Below are 22172 nucleotides of genomic sequence, written 5' to 3' on the forward strand. Positions count from 1 at the left end.
AATCCCCTGTTCTCCGTGCTTCGTCCAACAAACATACTTCTCCATGAAACCATTTGCGAAAATGTGGCTGTGTAGGATTCTTGAAGATGAGTAATCCTTGTTATTGTTGCAATGAACACACGAGCAGCACATAAAACCATTCTGCTTGTTTGCCTCAGCCACAGACAAAAAATAATACAGGCCATCAATGAATTCTTTCGAACGTCAGTCAGCATTATACATCTATTGCCGGTCCATCTGCATTTTAAATAAATCGATTTGAATTCTTTACACGTATCGAATAAATAAAATATATCAAACCTAAATTAAACTAAATGTAACATAACATGAATAATTAAAAGATATGCAATATCCATCATACATCTTGATTAATTAAAAGGAGTATTTAATCCATTACAGAACTTAACAAAGGAGTACTATACATGAAACTTAAAAATTCGGTTAATAACACATAGGTTTTTAACCATCCTTGCGTTGGAACGCAGAATGCTCTAACGGATTTCTTGCTGGTGCAGAAGAAGATGGCGGAGCTGAAACCTCCGAGTTTGGTGGTGACGAACCGTAACACCGCAATAAATCATCATGATCAAACGGAGGTTCCTCGCCCCTTGCCATGCATTCTCTATATTCTTTTTCCAAATAACGGAGCGCTGCCCTATGAAAAGCACTAGGTTTTTTGGACCGACGACCTACTCGAGTTGTGCCCTTCTCTCCAGAAGGACAATGATCACCCCCACCGGCGCCACTCCCTCCAGCTGCTGAAGCCATATTTTACTGAAAAATACCTTTATTTTCCACAAAATTATAAATTCTTACCATTACAATGCAAAAATTATTTACTATTACAATTACAATGATCAGATTAATAACTCTTGCAAATAACAATGAAATCATATAAAAAGATGAAATGTATCATTAATCCTCAAGAAATCTCTAATTAATTGAAAGAAATCTCTATAACTTCTAATTACTTTGACACCCTTCAGTTCCAGGAGTACACTCTTTTCAATATCCAGAAACCCTCTAGAAGAAAAATAAACCTTTATTTCTGAAAATGTATATGTCAGTAACCTCAACCCTGCGGTGATGACACTGCCTTTCGGGGGGGACACGGTGCGGTACAAGGATGTCACCAATCGGCCAGTCGCAGCACCAACATTTACGATTAATAGGCACAGCACTTGGCACAGGCAGCATGCTCGTTGATATGCTCTCAGTACAACAACGGGCATGCTGACTGCGTCAAATGCTGTATTCTTATCAATCGGAAGTGCTGGTGATGCGACCAACCGATTTGCGACGTCCTTATAGCGCATCGTGTATCCCCGAAAGGTAGTGCCATCACCGTTGGATGGAGATTAATGACGTATACTTGTTTCGAAATAAAGATTTTTTAGCTTCTAGATGGTTTCAATGTGAGCCTGATTAAATACATCACTAGCGTGTCAAAATAATCCATTCATAATACAAAAAATTCTAATATACTCATTTCATTAATTCATTCATGAATAAAAAAATCAACTATCCACAATATGGTCATATATACAAGTACATCACATGAAGTGTCTACACTCATTCTAAAAATTTCTACTATCCACATACTCATCTAAATCTAAAAGAAAATCACACCTACATATGCAATCTAGCTAGCTAAATGTCCAAGAAATGAGCTAGCTACACATTTTCTCTATTTCTAAAGCATGAAATGAGGTATACAAGCCAAGGAAGAAGAGAAAAACAAGCTCCAAACCTTTAGCGCTGATGGATGGATGGGGAATCAAAGATCTTCACAAATGTGGTGAAGAAATGAGCAAGAACTCCTCTATCCCGAGCCAAGAACAGCAAGAAAACAAGTGAGTTGAATGGCTCGGGCGGGGGGAGAGGGAAGGGGATAAGGGGCCCAAGGCCTTGTGTCCCGGTTGGAGGCACCAACCGGGACAAAAGGGGGGACTTTTGTCCCGGTTGGTGTCTCCAACCGGGACAAAAGGCCCCTGTCCCCCCCGCTGGCCCGGCTAGCCGTTGGACCCGGGACAAAAGCCACCTATTGTCCCGGGCCCAAAGGCTGCCGGGACAAATGGCCTAGAACAAAGGCCTGTTTTGTAGTAGTGATTATTAGTATAAGTAATTGGACACCAACTTAAATATTGGAGCACTTTTCATGCATTGAATGGAGCATCCAAGAGATGGAGTGTGTAAGGCTTTGCTAAACACACACCAACGCATGCACAAGCGCGCGTATCTGCATCTTTTCGCGTGACGTGCACGTCGTGTGGCTGCAATTCAGCACATATTTTGCCACTTGTGTCTATCACATTTGAACCGTTGTGCACTGATTAGGCGCTAATCATTGCCTGGTTAATGTCATAATACCAAGTAAATCATCATGCTCATTATCAATGAGTTTTAGTATCTTTTATGTGCGTCATCAAAAAGATATTGGCTCCTTGAGGGCAGCCGTGCCTATACAAGTTAACTGGAAGCATTCAGGATTGGCTGTCTCTCAATTTCTCTCCCGTTTTTACACCTCTTGCTGAGCTGTGTCATCGAGCTGCTGGATCTTGACGGTCCTTCCCTTAGCGTGCACTGAGGAGGAGGGTGAGCGGTATCTCCGAACCCTTGCCGTCGTGAAGCCTACACGAGGGGCGGCAATAAGGTTTCTAGGCAGCGCATCTGCACGACCCCTCGAGGCCGATCGACTACATTTTGCACTGCTATGATCTGCACTACATCGTCTCTTTACAAGGACGGAGTGCTGATCGATAAGAGTAATTGAATTTAACATGAGTATGTTTCAGCTCGATTTACTCTATCAGTTTTCAATTCTGTTTGAGATAGCAGTAGTGTTGCTATTTATATTTTACCTGAAATTGAAATCTGGTGCATATTTCAAACAATCCAGAAACCTTATGTATGTGTTTATTGTAATTCAGCAATGGCCGGTCCTTCGGATGCAATTAAACCTGAGAGGTTTGCCAGTGGTAACTACCGTAGATGGCAGACTAGAGTCAAATTTTGGCTCATGCCTATGGGACTGTGGTGGGTGATCCACCCAATGATGTCATTCACGGTTGAGCAGACCTCGGCATTTGCGGGTGATAATGGTACAACGCTCATATGTATCTTATCCCTTTTGTGAGATTAGCTCTACGATCTATACATGGATTGCACTAACCCCACAGAGTTGTGAGATGCACTTGAGCGCAAATATGTAGTCTCAGAGGGTGGTCACTTACTCTATACCTATGAGCAGTTCTATGACTACAGCATTGATACTACAAAGTTGATAGTTGCACAGGCACATGAGATGCAGCTACTGGATGGCGAGATTGCAAGTTTGGGCTGTCCTTTACCAGACAGGTTTGTGGCAGCGGGCATTATTGCCAAACTCCCTACATCTTGGAGGGATTTTGCCACAACCCTGAAACACAAAAGAGAGGATATCTCCACTGAGGATCTGATTATAGCTCTCGACGTGGAAGAGAAGGCAAGGGCAAAGGATGTTCTAGGAACATCTGCTCAAGGTGCAATCACAAACATCATAGTGAACAAGCCCCCCCCCCCCACAAGGGTAAGGTGAAGGGTAAGATGATCTATGGTGGAAAGCCTAAGAAAACCTCTAACTTCAAGAAGAAATCTGAGAAGAATGGTAAGGTCAGAGCATGTTATGTGTGTGGCAAAGAAGGGCATCTTGCGAAGAATTACCGCTACCGCAAGGACCGAGATGATGGCAAGCCTAACAAGAAGGTCAACGTCACCATAGGTAACAGCGATGAGGCCGGTGGATCTCAGTATGGTAATTATTTAGTTGTATTTTTGGTACTTCAATCCACAGATTGGTGGGTTGATACTAGTGCAAATATACATGTATGCTCTGACATATCGTTGTTTACTTCTTACCAGAGAGAGCGAACTTCCTCCGTCTTCATGGGAAACGGATCTATTGCACCTGTTTTTGGTGTTGGTACGGTCGAACTGAAGCCGAGTTCAGGGAAGACTGTCCGCTTGAAGAATGTGCAGCATGCTTCGTCAATAAACAAGAACCTAATTAGCGGGTCCTTGTTATGTCGAGATGGTTATAAGTTAGTGTTTGAGTCCAATAAAGTTGTAATATCTAAATTCGGAAACTTTGTTGGTAAAGGCTATGATAGCGGACGCTTGTTCCTCTTAAATACTGTTGAGCCAAATTTCCATCTGAATATTGCATCCATGAATAAATTTTTTGAGTCCATTGTGTGGCACTCTCATTTTTGTCATATCAATTTTGACACCATTGCTAGAATGCCCAGATTAGAGTTTATTCCAAAATTGGAAGTAGTCAAAGGATCAAAGTGTCATTCATGTGTACAAGCAAAACAACCTCGAAAACCTTTTCAAGGGTTTAGTGGAAAAGAAAAACTTGGCACCATTAGATCTTATTCACTCAGATCTATGCAAGATGAATGAACTGTTAACTAGAGGAGGCAAGAGATATTTCATGACCTTAATAGATGATGCTACATGTTACTGCTATGTTTACTTGCTGAAAACAAAAGATGAAGCATTTCACTACTTTAAAGTCTTTAAGGCTGAGGTTGAGAACCAAATTGAGAGAAAGATTAAGCATTTACGTGATGATCGTGGAGGAGAATACATCTCCAATGAGTTCTCTCAATTCTGTGCTGAACATGGTATAATCCATGAGGTCACACCACCATATTCACCTCAATCAAATGGGGTGGCTAAGAGGAAAAATCGGACAATTGCAGACTTGCTAAATGCCATGTTAGAGAGTTCCGGTATGTCCTATGAATGGTGGGGGGAAGCTATTTTGACAGCAAATTTTATCCTTAATCTAAAGAACAAAGACATCACTCCTTATGAGGGATGAAAAGGGTGCAAGCCTAATGTCATTTTTCTGCGCACATGGGGTTGTTTGGCAAAAGTCAATATACCGACGCCCAAAAAGAGAAAGTTTGGACCAAAGACAGTTGATTGTGTGTTTTTGGGTTACTCACAAAACATCGCGGCTTATAGGTTTTTCGTTGTGAAATCAGGTTCTCCTGATGTGAGCATTTACACAATCATGGATCGCGTGATGCTTCATTCTTTGGGATATTTATCCCATGAGAATAACAAGCAATAGTGAAACTCAGATTTACACTCAATCTGAAACAATTGCTCCTCCTGAACCTAAGCAAAACGGTTACTTCCGACGAAGATAATGATAAAGTCGATGATCCTCCACGCAGAAGTAAGAGACAAAGGGTTGCAAAATCCTTTGGTGACGACATTATTGTTTATCTTGTGGATGATGTGCCAAAAATACTTACAGAGGCTTATGCGTCATCTGATGCAGAGTATTGGAAAGAAGCAGTCTGTAGTGAGATGGACTCCATCATGTCCATTGGGACTTGGTAGATCACTGATTGTCCAAGCGGGTGCAAAAATACTTACAGAGGCTTATGCGTCATCTGATGCAGAGTATTGGAAAGAAGCAGTCCGTAGTGAGATGGACTCCATCATGTCCATTGGGACTTGGTAGATCAGTGATTGTCCAAGCGGGTGCAAACCAGTTGGATGTAAGTGGATCTTTAAAAAGAAAATGAGCCTGATGGTACTATTGAAAAGTACAAGGCAAAACTGTCGCCAAGGGTTATACATAAAGGGAAGGAGAGGATTTCTTTGATACTTACTATCCAGTAGATTGGATTGCAATAATTAGAGTACTGCTTGCGTTAGGAGCTTCCTATGGTTTACATGTCCATCAAATGGATGTAAAAACAGCTTTCCTTTATGGAGAGTTGGAGGAAGAAATATATATGGAGCAACCGGATGGCTTTGTTGTTGCTGGAGAGGAGAACAAAGTGTGCAGATTAATAAAATCCTTATATGGCCTAATGCAAGCACCTAAACAGTGGCACAAAAAATTCGACACCACTTTAACATCTGTAGGATTTAGCTTAAACGAGGCAGATAAGTGTGTGTACTATCGTTATGATGGGGGTGAAGGTGTTATAATGTGCTTGTATGTCGATGACATACTTATATTTGGGACCAGCACTACTGTGATTGATGAAATCAAGTCTTTCCTATCTCGGTGTTTTGATATGAAAGACATAGGTCCAGCAGATGCAATTCTGAATATTAATTTGATTAAAAATAAGAATGGGATTACATTGACTCAACTCCATTATACAGAAAAGGTCCTTAGCCACTTTGGCTTTGCAGATTGTAAGATCGCTCCAACTCCCTACAACGCAAGTGTGAAACTTTGAAAATTCGAAGGACAAAAAGATCAATTGAGATATTCTCAAATAATTGGATCCCTTATGTATTTAGTTGGTGCGACCAGACCAGACATCTCCTATGCTGTGAATAAACTGAGCCGATTCACATCAAACCCAGGAGATGATCATTGGAAAGCACTCGAGCGAGTTTGTCGTCATCTGAGAGGTACTTCAGATTGTGGAATTCACTAGAAGGGATACCCACCTGTGTTAGAGGGGTATAGTGATTCCAATTGGATCTCAGATGTGGACGAGATCAAAGCTACTAGTCCCTATATATTCACTGTAACGAGTGCTGCAGTTGCGTGGAGGTCCTGCAAACAAACAGTCTTGACAAAATCAACGACTGAAGCAGAACTTTTAGCACTAGAGACTGCAACTAATGAGGTTGAATGGCTTAGAGAGCTGCTTATGGACTTGTCTTTGCTTGAGAAGACGGTACTACCCATCCTAATGTATTGCGATAACCAATCAATGTTAGCTCAGGTTATAAATACAAAGGATAATTCCAAGTCCAACAATCATAATAAGTGGAGGCTTAAAACTGTCAGAAAAATGAGAAACTCCGGAGTAATAGTTGTGAGTTATGTAAAAACTGAAAATAATCTGGCAGACCCTTTCACAAAGGGATTATCACGGAATGTGATTTATGTGATGTCTAAGGACATGGGTATGAGGCCCATTTGAGTATGTTACACCACAATGGTAACTTACCCTATGTGATCGGAGATCCCGTAAAGTAGGAAATAGGAAGAACAAGTTGATGATTGAACTCAAAGAGTATATTAAAACAAATAAAAATGTACCCGTGTCCAAATGACAACTATAGTACTCTTTACTGCTTGGAAGGATGGCATAAAGCCTTAATGTTTCCCATTGAAAAGATATTAGCCAGCATGATATTCTTGAAGGGGAACACCTACGTGAGTCTTAACTGTAGGTCACAGTTCTTGAGACAGGGCGCTCTCATTGAAAACTCACTAAAAGATATGGGAGTAGACCATTAACGCTGCGATTAGGTGAGGTTGTTTTGGCAGCCTAGTATCAATTGTGATTTCAGGTGAAATCTGCCCACATATCACTGAGAATTCAACGCCTAGTCCATTCTTCAGTTGTGGAAAGTTGAATCTTATTATTCTAGGTATTAGTTCAAGTTCACTCATACCGAAAGACTGGTATATTAACAATGCTACAACACAGTGATCCTTTTCCTTCATTTCTTACTTTGGAATTGGTGGGGAATTGTTGGAATTTGGCTCATTCTAGAGAATTCCAAAGCAACATGTGGCTGATTGGTATTGTCCCACATTGCTAGTACAAGCAATTGTACACCAACTTAAATATTGGAGCACTTTTCATCGAGCAGCAAAGAGATGGAGTGTGTAAGGCTTTGCTAAACACATACCAATGACACACGCGTGTATCCGTGTCTTTTCGAATGTATATTTGCGTGACTTGTGACTTGCGACATGCGGTCATGTGGCTGTAATTCAGCACATATTTTGCCACTTGTGTCTCTCACATTTGAACCGTTGTGCACTGATTAGGTGCTAATCATGCCCGGTTAATGCCATAATACCCAGTAAATCGTCATTATCATCCTCAATGAGTTTTAATATCTTTTATGTGTGTCATCAAAGACATAACAGCTCCTTAAGACCAGCCGTGCCTATAAAAGTTAACTGGAAGCATTCAGGATTGGCTCTCTCTCAATTTCTCTCCTGTTTTTACACCTCTCGCTGTATTGTATCATCGAGCTGCTGGATCTCACCGGCCCTTCCCTTAGCGTGCATTGAGGAGGAGGGTGAGCGGTATCTCCGAACCTTTGCCATCGTGAAGCCTGCACGAGGGACAACAATAAGGTTTCTGGACAACGCATCTGCGCGACCGCTCGAGGCCGATTGACTATGTTCTGCACTGCTACGATCTGCACCGCATCATCTCTTCACGAGGACAGAGCGCTAATCGGTAAAAGTAATTGAATTTAACATGAGTATATTTCAGTTCGATTTAGTCTATCGGTTTTCAATTTTGTTTGAGATAGCAGTAGCGTTGCTATTTATATTTTGCCTCAAATTAAAATCTTGTATCTTTAAACACATATTTCAAACAAGATGTACATGCAGCTCAAAGCTCTCCTCCTCCAGATGGAGGCCGACAACGAGTGCTCCGACTTGTTCTCTTCCTCGTCCCCGGCTTCTTCGGTCGGAGGTGGGAACGACCATTGGCGACGAATTGCGGTGGAAGGAGTCCTCGTCGACGGCTGAGGAGTGGCGGCGGCGGCCGGAGGCTTTCATCATCGTGCTCAAGCGGCCGTGGGGCAAGTTCGCCGCTGAGATCCGGGACTCCACGCACCGGGGCACCCGCGTGTGGCTCGGCACCTTCGACACCCCCGAAGCCGTCACGCTCGCCTACGACCACGCCGCCTACGCCACGCGCGGCGCCGCCGTGGTGCTCAACTTCCCCGTCGAGCGCGTATGGGAGTCTCGCTCAGCGAGCTCGGCTCACCGTCGCTGCCGGGAACTCCCCCATACTGGTGCTGAAGGGCCGCCACTCCAACGGCATGCGCAGGAGCAAGCCCTCCGTCATGAGCAACAGCCTCAAGATGTAGTGGCGCCATGAGGCATCTCCGTGTGCCTACAACACTGTGGAGCTTGAGGGCCTCGGCTCCGATTACTCGGAAGAGGAGCTCCTCCGGGTATCCTCTGAGCGGCACTCCTAGCTAGGCGATTACGCCATTGCCATCATTGCCACCATCTATCGAGCACAGCGCCACAACAATGCGAGCCATGGATGAGAACTTAGAAGTAGAATGGCTCTTTTGTGAAAGACTGCAAAAGACTGATCATTCTACTCTATCGTTCCAGATATTCTCTTGTTTGTCGTTTCCTCTCCTCTTTTTTTTCTTTTTTGAGAAAGTCGATCATTCTTTTGTTGGTTTATCGATTTCAACTTTCAATACCATTCCTTTGAGAAGAAAGGGCAAAATCAGGGGTGGACAGAGAACATGTCCAGGGGCCATTATATTCCAGTTCTATTTCAACTGGTGAGTGCTAAGCTAGCGCCGGAGAGAGTGATAGAGCAAGGTGTTGCTGTCTTCTTTCATGGAGAAGCTTCTTAGTGGAAAGCAGCATCAAGGTGACAGAAAAACTTGGCGTGAGCCATAGTGACCAAGCTTTTATGGCAAGTCAAGGTTGTCCTAGAAAGAGACTTGGTGACCGGAAAGCAATACTCCCGGTGACTGCTTCAACAACATGGACTAGGGGTGATTTAGTGCCTAATGATACCATGGATAAACACTTGCATCAAGAGTTCGCTTTCTCTCACCCCCCTCATTATGTTTCTAAATCTCCTACTTGCAACTTGTGTGTCTTTACATTCTTAGTGTAGTATCTTGCTAGAATTGGCTATAGGTTGCAAAACTTATTTTGGGTTGAGAGTTTGACACTAGTTGAACCACAGTTGCACATCTAGATAGCATGATGTTTTGTGTAAACTAGTTTGAACCATAGTTTAAGTTTGCCTAATTGACCCTCTCCTCCTCTTAGGCTACGAGCACCGATTCCTTTCCGATATCGATGGTGGCTCGAGGAAGATTTTAGAATTATTATGTAAATTGTGGTCAACTGGTATGGAAAATAACATGACAACTCTAGTTGCACGGGTATAGACAATTGATGTCAATCACTAGCTAAGGTACCTTGATTTGAAATTTCTCTATTCCGAAGATTATTTGGTTTTTAAAATCCGTTTTTTGGAGGGCCTGACATTGTGGCTCTGAACAAGTGTATTTTCCTCCTTGATTCTATTGTTAAAACTCCTGCACCATAGTCACTATTTTGGCCCCGAACAAGGGTGAAATCTATTGATCTCCGCCACCACCGCTGCCGTCGGCTAGGGGACGGGGAGGGGGAGCAGCCATCGAGGGGAGGTGGTAGGGTGGGGGGCGTTGGTCGCCGGCGGCGGGGGTGGTGTTTGAGGTTGGCAGGTTAGGGTTTCTAGGTTGCGGGCTTCCGATGGCCGGCAGCTCTAGAGGAGAAGGTTGGGAAGAGGAGGTCGAAGGAGGTGGTAGGTGGTGGGTGGATGGAGTGGCGGCGAGAGCCTCTGGTCGGGGTGGAGGACGAGGAGCTCGGGCAAAGGATGGCCGGCCAGCCTTGTGTGATGGAACCGGCGCAAGTCGCAGAAGGCGACAAATAGGAGGCACCTGAACAAGTGTGTTATGTGACAGAAGCTTGAAAAAACAAAATGAACCGACGATTTTGGAATGGCCAAAAGGAATAGAACAAACATCTGAAGCTCCAAATCTGATTTTTCTAACATTGGGAGTGATAAAAAGGATTCCCGTCCCACACGGTAATGTGCACCCGTGAAATATGGTGGCAAAGCGAATTATGTTCCGAACGCTGCTGCTCATACCTTCAGCATCCTTCGCTTGTTCGACACTGTGTTGTCAACATAATTCGCTTTGCCACTATATTGGATCTTTATTTTTTTGGGTTTGGGGCTTGTCAGGGAATCCCACGCCTGGTCAGATCTAGAGGGAGCTTTTAGGTGGTGGATGACCGACCCAGTGATGGTGGTGGGCGTGGGGCGGCGAGGCAAGGCCATTGGGATGCCGGCGGAGCCGTGGAGGATATCTGGTGGCTAGGGGAGAGATAGGGGCTTCGTGGTGTTGGTATGATAAAGTCATGTGTACTTGAACTTCAATGCACATTGTGTCATGTTGCTGATAAAATTTTGAAAAATTTATCAAATTAAGCTCATGGTTGTAAATTATAAAAATTTTGTTTGAATTTGCTTGAAAAAATTCCTTGTAGACCTGTCAAAATATTTTCCAGCTCTTATTTTTAAAAAATGGTAAAATCACAAAGTTCACATAATAGTAAGAGAAAATCCGCATAGGCAGACTAGTCTTTGTATCGCAATTTTAACACCATTAATTGATCTTTATGGAATAGGGGTAAACACTACCTTCATTTTTAAAAAGGAGGAACAAATTCGCATAGCTGCAAAAATGAGGGTAAAATCACCATTTAACTTGGGCATAATGCAAAAAAACCCCCAAGATTTTTGGAAGAAACTCTTCAGCGCCGAATAAACCTACGAACGTCGTATGAAGCATCAGAATAAGCATAGGTGCAATGATGCAAACAAATGAAGATTTTCGGGAGAGAGGGGTCAACGGCTATATGGATGAAAAGGGGGTAACAGATGAACCCATAATTATAACTACCCAGTCAGGTTCATCTGCTACTAGGCTGTTGGAGCAACGACTCCTTGGAGTTGTTTGGCTATTTATACCCCCTCTACTCGCCCATTCTAGAGAGTTCTAGAGTCCAGGGGAAGCTCATATACATTGCAGAGGACATCCAAGCAACCATAGTGCTAAGTGATCAGATCAAAAGGCTTTAGCACGTGCTTATGAGTGTAAGTGCTCGGTTAGGCCAAGGGAGAGTGAGAGAGAAATGTGTAGCTGCCTTGTGTTTTGTTCTGGAGTAAACCACTGTAATTAATCTTAGTGTGCCAGACCCTTAGGGGTTCACAGACAAGTCGTCGACCCTCTTGTTTGGTGTGGAGCTGCAATGACAACCTTGTTCAGAGGACAAGGAGACTCCTTCCTTGATGGATAAACTCCATAGTGAAGACAGCATCAAGGTGACCGGTGGATGGGATAAAATTATCGTGCTGAGTTTGCATGTCTCTAACCTACTCATTTATATTTCCGCATTTTATACTTGCAACTTATGTACCTTTACTTACATTAGTATCTTGCTAGAATTATCTGTAGATTGCAAAACTCTTATTGGGTTGGTTGAAACACTAACCGGACCTTAGTTGCATGTCTAAATAGCATGATCTAGTTTAATTTAAGTTTTGCGCAATTTAGTTGGAGACCCAGTTAAGATTTTAAGCTGCCTAATTTACCCCCTCCCACTCTTGGTTATGAGCACCAATTCTTTTCATCGTTGCATAGTCATTAATGTTTACGCTGTTCAGACGTGATCATGCGTTATTTATAACCGAGAAATGCAGTATTATACATCCTGTAGGAGATCATACAACACGTTCATCCAGTATTATTTTTTGTTGATCATTGCTAACCGTTGATCTAATATTTGTATTAAAAAAATTAATCCCAGTACTGGCCACACATATTTTGGTACCGACACCACATATTTTGGTAATGGCCCTATATTTTCCGTAACTTTTTTCTACCTACATCTAGGTACCACTTACATAGTGTTCATTTGTTCACTACTGGAGAATAGGCTTTTTGTCCCGGTCGTCAACACCCTTTAGTCCCGTTTTTTCATCCAGGATTGACCATCTGGGACAAATGCATGTACCACTTTTGTCCCGGCAGCTATTGACCCGGGATCAATGCCATTTTCACGAACAAAAAAAATTAGGTTGCTAGCTCCCATGTTTGTCAGCTAGCTTCTTCAAATCCAAAAAATTAACCAAATTTGCAATCTCAAAAAGTCAAAATCAATATCTAATTCATAACACATCATACAAGTAACATGCTTATCTCATGACCATCACACAAGTAACAAAATACAAGATCTGAAATTTATTGATTCAATTCACAGAGACATTCACAATCGGGAAAAAAAATCAAAAGCAAATCAGCTCATGGCAGCGGGAGTCACCGCACCCCTGCTCATGGCCGCGAGCGGCAGCAGCGCCTCGCCGGGACACACTCGTGCCCGTCCCCGCCAGGCCGCCAGCTTGACCTGGGCTCGCCGCACGCGCCAGCCTGGCGGTGGGTCGCCGGCCCCTGCCTACGCCGAGCTGTGCGCGGGGGCATATCTTGCCGGCCCCAGCCGCGCAGCCTGCGCCTGGCCGCGCGCGGCATCGGTGGCTCGCTGGTCCACCCGTCCCCGCCGGCGCCGGACCGCAGCTCGCCACCCCGCGCCCGAGGCTCGCCGGACCCGCTGGCAACGGAGGCTTACCGGACTCTGCCTGCGCCGGAGAGGGAGGAAGGTGAGGAAGGGATTTGAGGGAAGGTGAGGAAGGGATCAGAGGGAAGCTAAGGAAGTTTTGCTAGAGGAAAAATGTCGAAGAAGAGAAAGTGATAAGGATGAGAGAGAGGGTGGGGAGCTACAGTAAAATAAGATGAAAGGTGTCCCCGTGAACCATTTTGTCCCGGGTGGAGTGTCGAACCGGGACTAAATGGTACCTTTAGTCCCGGCTGGTAACTCCACCCGGGACTAAAGGTCCGCGCGGGCTTTTGTCCCGGTTGGAGCCACCAACCGGGACAAAAAGGGGGCCGGGACAAATGGCCTGGAACAAAGACATGTTCTGTAGTAGTGGTTGTTACTTTTCTGGAACTGTGTAGTAGTGGTTGTTACTTTTCTGGAACTGTGGAAGACGTTAGTGTTACTTTTTCGGAACTGTGGAAGACATAGTGTTCATTTGTTGATACTTTTCTGAAACTGTGGAAGACGTTAAAAAAACATGAGATAAGTGCTCATTTGTTGTTGTTGGTCCTCATCGACCACAAAGCATAGCAAAGACACGTAAAACATATGAAGTTTTTTATGATGCTTGGAGAGGCATTGGGAAGTATTTCATGTGCCTATGATTTATGGGCTCAATTGAGGTTAGGCGTTGGGAGGCGTCAATGAGGAAGCGTCGGGAGGTATTAGTTGTGTTTATGGTCGGTGGGCCTATAGGTACCGTAACGCCTCCCAACACTTCCCAATACCTCCAAAGTTTAGAGGGTTTGGAATTCCATGGCAATTGCTTTTTTGTAGTTCTTTTTTTAATCAAGGTTAAAATGGTAAATTCCTGATTTTAATGTAGTGAGATGAATATTTGTTTAAACAAAAAAGAAAAGGATGTTCATTCTTAGGGTTTCCTGACTGATCAGTTGGATCTGTGGCGTGCAGCGCCACCGCCGCCGACGATCGCCTCCGCTCCCCCGTTCTCTCTGGGCTCTCTTTCGCGGTCATCGACGTCAGCGACCCGTCCACGCGCACGCTCTTCCTCATCGACTCCGGCAGTGACCTCCCCTCGCCCGTCGCTGCCGATTCGATCCTCGGCGCCAGTCGCCGATGCCCAACAGGCGATTTGATCTGCGGCACCCGTCACTGCCCGACTATTGTGGCCCCTCCCCTGGCCCGTCGCCAAAGATTCGATCCTGCCTCACCCCTCCCTGCCTGTCCTGCCTCACCGTCGTCGCTCCCCTCGCACGTCGCCGCCGATTCGATCCTCGGCGCCAGTCGCCGACGCCCAACAGGCGATTTGATCTGCGGCACTCGTCACCGCCCGACTGGACTGGCCCCTCCTCTGGCCCATTGCCGCCGATTCGATACTGCCTAACCCCTCCCCGCCCGTCCCGCGTCGACGGTCGTCGCCCGAGCAGCCGCGATCATCCCCAGAGGCTGGAAGCGCCAATTCCTGTGAGTTTGCCATCCCCTCGCATTGATTTGTGTGGAGCAGGATTCTTGTAACCTGTCGGTTTCATCCCATGAATGAGTCGCTTGGAAGTTGAAACACCAATCCTGAATTTGTTGCTTCTTCAAAGATGCTTAGAAGATCACACCGAATGTTCAGATTCATTGCCACATTAGTTCAGAAAATTAAGTTGTACTGCTACTACTCTGCTTCACTGTGAAGACATTTAAGTTTTTTCACCTGTTAACCGTACTTAGCTTGTTACTGAGTATCTTATGTTGAACTTTTGAAACCTGTTAACCAATGTACCTAGCTTGTTTCCGAGAGCAAGAGAGCAAGCTTTCTGACAACGGCATGGCAATACATCTATTTTGTAATTGAAAAGTACTTGTTTTGTTCTGATAGCTTCAGCTTACTCAAGCAAGACCTGTTTTTGGTAGTGTAGGCTTGATGGTTCTGCTGACCATATGTGGTTTGAATTAGCTTTTCAGTTTCAGAATGACATTAGTCATATATTCAAGAATCAAAAGTATCTCTGCTGCAGATACAATGAGATGATAATTGGATGCCTTTTGTTACGGTAGCTTTGAAAACTCACGGAGTCGTTATGCCTCCTTATTTCTGTTGCAGGCATGGCAGTGTCGAGCTCGCAAGGTTCCAGGATAAGTGCAGGCAGTCGTGGTGCCCGTGGGCTTCTGAGGTTGCGACCTCCGGTGCCCTACAGAAAAGGCCCTCTTGCTTATGAGCCCACCGTGGTGTGTGTGCAACAGAAAGGCACCACGGTGGTTTTCGTGGAGTGATGATAATCCAGGTCGGAGGTATTATGGATGTGTAACACCCGGTTTATAAAAGGACATAAACCGAGCAGTCATATACGTGCCAGGATCAAGTCACACGTATATACAACAGAATGAACAGTATATCACAGCACATATCATGTAAAAAGATATAATAAAGCGAGTACGAATGTCTGATACAGAGGAAGCGAAGTACAAATACGATAAAAACTCTCCGAAGCTGAGCAGGGCGCCACAGGGACGTCGACTGGGAGACGAACGCCTAGAAGTCCTCGTAGTCCTGGTAGCGCTGAGCGAACTCCCTCGCGTCAGCAGGAACTGAGCAGCAGCAGAGTATCCAAGAGGAAAAGTAGAGAAGAGGCAAGAGTGAGTACACAACTTGTACTCAACAAGTATAACACAAACTATGAGGCTCTAGGTTGGCTGACTGACTGCATTAGCTTTTAAGTCTTGGCAAAATTTTATTAAAGCTATTTACTACAAGTTGATGAATTACCATAAACCCAGTTACATAGTAATTAATCAGAATTAATCATGTTACTACTGAGAACCAAATCGAAACCACCAAGGTAACCGCGAGAGGCACCTCCCTCGTCGGAAGGAGATAACCCCACTAATCAAAAGGAGGATCTGGGCCGCTCATGACCGTGAGCACGGCTAGTATACCAGTTTTACACTCTGCAGAGGTTGCACATCTTTACCCACAAGTCGTGAGCTACGCTAGTTGTTCATCACACTTCCTTAGGTGAGATGACTAGCAAACTCACTACGAGGCCGTTACAAAGGACACGTTGGTAAGGTGTAACCGCTAAGGAATCAGGCTCCGCAATGATGGTAACCACCTCGAGGGGTACGCAGACCAAGCCTCGTAGCCTGGCCACCATTGAAGCTCACCACCCCCCATGCCCCGTCGGTAAGTTACTCCCGAACCAAAATGGCCTAATTAGTAAGCCAAGACTGTCCCATTCCAGTCTTATGGTAGCGCTGTTGTCCCAGGTTGTCGCTCTATGAACCGGTCCTTATGGAGAGTGGCCAACCAAGCAGTAAGCATCGTGCTGGCCCCCTAAACCATGTTTCTAACAAAACCAATTTTTAACGAGACGTGAGCCACTCAAGCCACACAGAGGGCAACTCTCAGAATTAAGTTGCATATACCATTAATCAAATTAATTAAAAGGACCATTATGTGTTATAGCGCAGCACCTAGCACAACTAACCAGAACGCAACCCAAAGGATATATATAAAGGATATAAAGTGGCTAGGAAAGTCCTTATAGGCATACAGTATTAAAATGCAGTATGAAATTGTATTTAAAAGTGATAGGTTGTTCATGTTATACTTGCCTTCCTCGTACTGCTCCTGCTGCTGCTCAAAGTGCTCGGAAGATGGCTGCTCCTGGTACTGATACTGGGGCTCCTCAGATGGATCAGCGTCTACTCACGAACACATGGCCAAAACAATACACAACAATAAGCATACACGCAAATACTAACAAAAACTAAGAAACAATACATCAATACATAAAAATAGCACACTAAACTAGTCTAAACCTATTCTACGCGTTACAACGATCGCGTGGATATAAAGAACGCTTAAAACGGAGCTAAAATGCATAATCTAGGCTAAAAACAAGATCTAGGGGCTTATTTGTAAGAAAACTAGAGTTCCAGGGGGGTTTCTGGGCTAAACTGAGGACTAAAACATAATTAACGGCTAGATGCAGGGGCTAACGTGCAAAACCAAAGGCTCTGGACTGCGGGCGCTAAATCTAGGAAGGTCAGGGAGTTTTGGGTAAAAACCGGGACCTAGCTGTAATTAGTTTTGTATACAGATGGATCGCGGGTTAATTTCAGGAAAGCAGAGGGGCTCTTTAGCAAAATGTGCAAGGCGAACCGGTATCTTTAGATCGGGATCGTTGGATCTCAATCCGATGGCTCAGGGCGGCTCGGTCCTAGGTCTAATCTGGGCCGCGTGTCTCGGATCGGACGGCCAGGGAGGTTTGGGGTGCTGGGCGGCGGCGCTCAACGCCGGAGTTGGGTTCCGCGGCGGCGGGTTCGCCGGAGGAGGCCAAACTCGTTCCTCCCGGGGCTAACTCGAGCGGGAGAAGGGCTAGGGAGGCTCATCACGGCACGCTTAATCCACCCGTGCCAATCGCGGGGAGCGGGGGTGCTCGGAGCTGCGCTCGCGACGGCGGCGGCGACTCTGGGCATCGGGAATCCGCCGGCGGGCGGTGCCCGGCCTCTGGGGTGATACACGGGCCAAGACGTCGGGTGCAAAAGGAAAGACAGGTCGAGGTGGGGCTCACCTAGGCCCGAATCGAGCAAGGACGACGTGCCGGGGGAGCGACGACGACGTCCGGCGGCGAGGGCGGCGATGTGCTCGCGGACGGGTCGAAGCAGAAGTCGGAGCCGAGAGCAGCGAGGTCAGGGAGTCTCCTGGCAGCCCGGCGGAGCTCCTGCGGTGCTCGGTGAAGGCGGGGAGGTGGTGAAGCGGCGCAGCGGCAGCGCCGCGGCTCGGCACGGCGTTGAGGTTGCTCTGCGCCGGGCGGAGCAATGCAGAGCGATGGGGCGGCGTCGCCCTAGGGCTCAGTGGCGGCTGTGGAGGAGGGTAGCGTGCGGGGGAGGTTGCAGTGGTGCCAATTAAAGGGCACCGGGGATCTTGGGGAAGCGCGCACCGCACGGGCATTGCGGTGATTGCGGCTGCGATCCGTGCGCGTGAGAGACGGATCGCGCAACGGCTTCGGCCCAGCTCTGGGCGAAGCTTCTAAAGGGAAGGGGAGCAGTGTGGCTGGCCGGTGGGCCTCGGGCACGCGCGCGGGGCGGAGCAGGGCCACGGGACAGCGAGGGAGCGCGGTGGGAGAGGAGCAGAGGGAGCTGGCGCGAGGAAGAAAGAAGGAAGGTGGAAGAAGGGGCGCTGACGGGTGGGGCCTTGCCGTCAGAGAGAGAGAGGGCGCTGAACGAGTGAGTGCTGGGCTGGGTCTTGGGGGAAAGAAGCGGGCCGGCTGGGGAAAGGACCTGGGCTGTGCACGAGTTGGGCTGAGCTGCCGGGGTGAAAGGGAGAAGGGCTGGGCCGGCGTGGAGGGAAACGGGCCTGGACGAAGGTGCACTGGGCCGGACGCGGGAAGACAGAAAGGGAGTGGGCTCGGGCTGGTTTGTTGGGTTTTTGGGCTGGGTCCCTTCCTATTTCTATTCTATTTCCAAGCAAAACAAATCTATTTGAATTCAAACAAAATTTGAATTCAACAACCTTATGCACTCAAGCAAATAAAAAAAATGCTTCAGCATGATGCAACAACATAATTTAACCTTAGACAAAATTTTAATTACTTGAGGAACAAAAATTGGATTAAATGCAAGACTAACACAAAAATCCTTAGAAAAATAAATAAAGCCAATTAAATTTATTATTAAATGCTGAAATTTAAATTAGGGTGTTACAGACCCTGCCCCCTTAAAGAAATCTCGTCCCCGAGATTTAGCTGGGCTGGCTAGCAAAGAGATCTGGATAGGTCTTCCTCAGCTCATCTTCTCGCTCCCATGTAGCCTCAGCTTCACTGTGGTGACTCCACTAAACTCTGTACATCTTGATGCACTTGTTCCGAGTAACCCTCTCTGATGTCTCCAGAATTTTCACCGGATGCTCAGTATAAGTCAGATCTTCTTGAACCTCTAATCCATCCAGTGGTGCCTGCTCCTCGGGTACCCGCAGACACTTCTTCAGCTGAGATATATGGAAGACATCGTGAACTCCTGAGAGGCTGAGAGGTAACTCCAGGCGATAAGCAACTTCGCCTTTCCTCTCTAGCACCTTGAATGGACCAACATACCGAGGTGCTAACTTCCCCTTGACATTAAACCTGCGGATTCCTCTCATCGGAGGCACCTTCAGGTATACATGATCACCAACATTGAAAGTTAGGTCTCTCCGTTTGCCATCTGCATAGCTCTTTTGCCTACTCTGTGCAATCCTCAGATTTTCTCGCACAGCCTGAACCATCTGCTCTGCATCTTCTATAATGTCAGGGCCAAAGAGCTGGTTCTCACCAATCTGATCCCAATAGAGAGGAGTCCTGCATTTTCTGCCATACAATGCCTCGAAGGGGGACTTCTTCAGACTGGCCTGATAGCTGTTGTTGTAGGAGAACTCAGCATACGACAGGCATTTATCCCAACTAGTACCATACTGAATAGCACAGGCTCGCAACATATCTTCCAACACTTGGTTGGTTCTCTCTGTCTGCCCATCTGTCTGAGGATGATAGGCGGTACTGAAACGCAGTTTCGTATCCAGCGAATCGTGGAGCTGCTCCCAGAATCGTGAAGTGAACTGAGACCCTCTGTCTAATATAATCTTCTTGGGCACACCATGCAAGCAGACAATTCGAGAGATGTACAACTCTGCAAGTCTAGCACCGGAGTAAGTAGTGTTCACTGGAATGAAGTGAGCAACCTTCATCAATCGATCAACTACTACCCATATAGAGTTGTACCCTTTCTGAGTACGAGGCAATCCAACAATGAAGTCCATAGTGATTTCCTCTCATTTCCACTCTGGAATCTTCAAAGGCTGTAACTGACCTGCTGGCCTCTGATGCTCAGCCTTGACACGCTGACAGGTGTCACAAATAGCCACGTACTCTGCCACTGAACGCTTCATTCCATACCACCAGAAATGTTCTTTGAGATCATAATACATCTTCATGCTGCCCGGATGAATAGAGTAAGCTGTATCATAGGCCTCACTTAGAATCAACTTCCGGAGATCCTTCACATCTGGCACACAGATCCGGTTCTTGTACCACAAGGTACCCTGATCATCCTCTCTGAAATGAGGAGCCTTGCCCTTCTTGAGCAACTCACGGATCTCCTGCAGCTTCTCATCTTCCTTCTGATGCTACCTGATCTCTGACTCTAGAGTCGGTACTGCCTCAAACGCTGCACTGGAGGTATGATGCAAGAAGCCCAGACTCAACTGCTCGAATTCCTCGCATAACTCTGGAGGCATCTGGAAAGCCACGACCATGTTGACATAGCTTCTCCTGCTCAAAGCATCTGCTACAACATTGGCCTTACCCGGATGATAGTGAATCTCCAGGTCATAGTCCTTGACCAACTCTAACCATCTTCTCTGCCGCATGTTCAGCTCATTCTGCGTGAAAATATACTTGAGGCTCTTGTGATCAGTGTAGATATCACACTGTTGCCCATACAAGTAATGCCTCCAAATCTTCAGAGCATGCACAACTGCGGCTAACTCAAGATCATGAGTGGGATAATTCAGCTCATGCCGACATAACTGCCGTGAAGCATAAGCAATCACTCTGCCCTCCTGCATCAGGACACACCCAAGACCATCCTTCGAAGCATCACAATATACCGTGAACCTCTTCGTCTGGTCTGGCAGAGTCAGGACTGGCGCCGTAGTCAACCTTTTCTTCAGCTCATCAAAGGCCATCTGACGCTCATCAGTCCATATAAATGCCGCATTCTTCTCTAGCAAGGAAGTCAAAGGCTTCGCGATCTTGGAGAAATTCTCAATGAACCTCCGATAATATCCTGCTAAGCCCAAGAATGACCAGACTTCCTTCACTGTCTGCGGTGTCTCCCACTCGAGCACATCCTTCACCTTGCTCGGATCAACTGCAATACCTCCCTTGGAGATGATATGACCGAGGAATGGAACCTCGTCAATCCAGAACTCGCACTTGCTGAACTTAGCATACAGCTGATGCTCTCTTAATCTCTGCAACACGAGCCTCAGATGCTCTTCATGCTCTTCCTCTGTCTTGGAGAAGATCAGAATATCATCAATGAATATCACCACGAAGACATCCAGATAATCCATGAAAACCATGTTCATCAGATGCATGAAGAAAACCGGGGCATTAGTCAAGCCGAAGGACATGACCGTGTACTCATATAGCCCATACTTGCAAGTGAATGCCGTCTTCGGAATATCCCCAGGACGGATCCTCAGCTGAAAATAACCCGAACGCAGATCAATCTTCGAGAATATACGAGCACCTCGAAGCAGATCGAAGAGATCCTCAATACGGGGCAGTGGATGCTTGTTCTTGATGGTAACTACATTCAGCTCCCGATAATCGACACACATCCTCTTCGAGCCATCCTTCTTATCTACTAGCAACAATGGAAAAGCCCAAGGAGAGAAGCTGCGACGGATATAGCCCTTGGCTAGCAACTCATCAATAGTCTTCTTAACTTCCTCATGCTCTATAGGTGCCATGCGGTAGGGCCGCTTTGCAATAGGAGCAGTGCCAGGCAAGAGATCAATACAAAACTCAATGTCGCGTACAGGCGGCATACCTGGCAAATCATCCGGAAAGACATCCGGGAATTCAGACACCACGCGAATACCATCCGTGGGTCTAGACTCCATCTGATGAAGAAATCCCGAGGGCTCTGAAGCACTGACTGTCACCTCTTGGCCATCAGATGCTGTCAGGTGAACTGCCCGATGAGCACAATCAATTCTGACTCCCCACTTGGCAAGAGTATCCATTCCCAGAATCACATCAATACCCTTGGTGTCTAGCACCCTCAGATCAGCACTGAACGTTGCCCCCCTTATGGCTATACTGACTCGAGGGCTAACAATATGGGATCTCAAATCCCCTCCCGGTGAAGAGACTAGCAGATACTTCTTTAATGGGGTGGTAAAGAAACTATGCTGCTCAACATATGA

The 22172-nt window shown here is 46.1% G+C and overlaps 1 pseudogene; it reads left to right on the forward strand.

Annotated features, from left to right (window-relative positions):
* Window positions 1–3585: 3585 nt before the first annotated feature.
* On the forward strand, window positions 3586–8988 carry LOC120684868 (annotated as a pseudogene).
* The last annotated feature ends 13184 nt before the right edge of the window (window positions 8989–22172 follow it).

The sequence above is a fragment of the Panicum virgatum genome, chromosome 8N (assembly GCF_016808335.1).
Source record: "Panicum virgatum strain AP13 chromosome 8N, P.virgatum_v5, whole genome shotgun sequence".
Taxonomy (NCBI): domain Eukaryota; kingdom Viridiplantae; phylum Streptophyta; class Magnoliopsida; order Poales; family Poaceae; genus Panicum; species Panicum virgatum.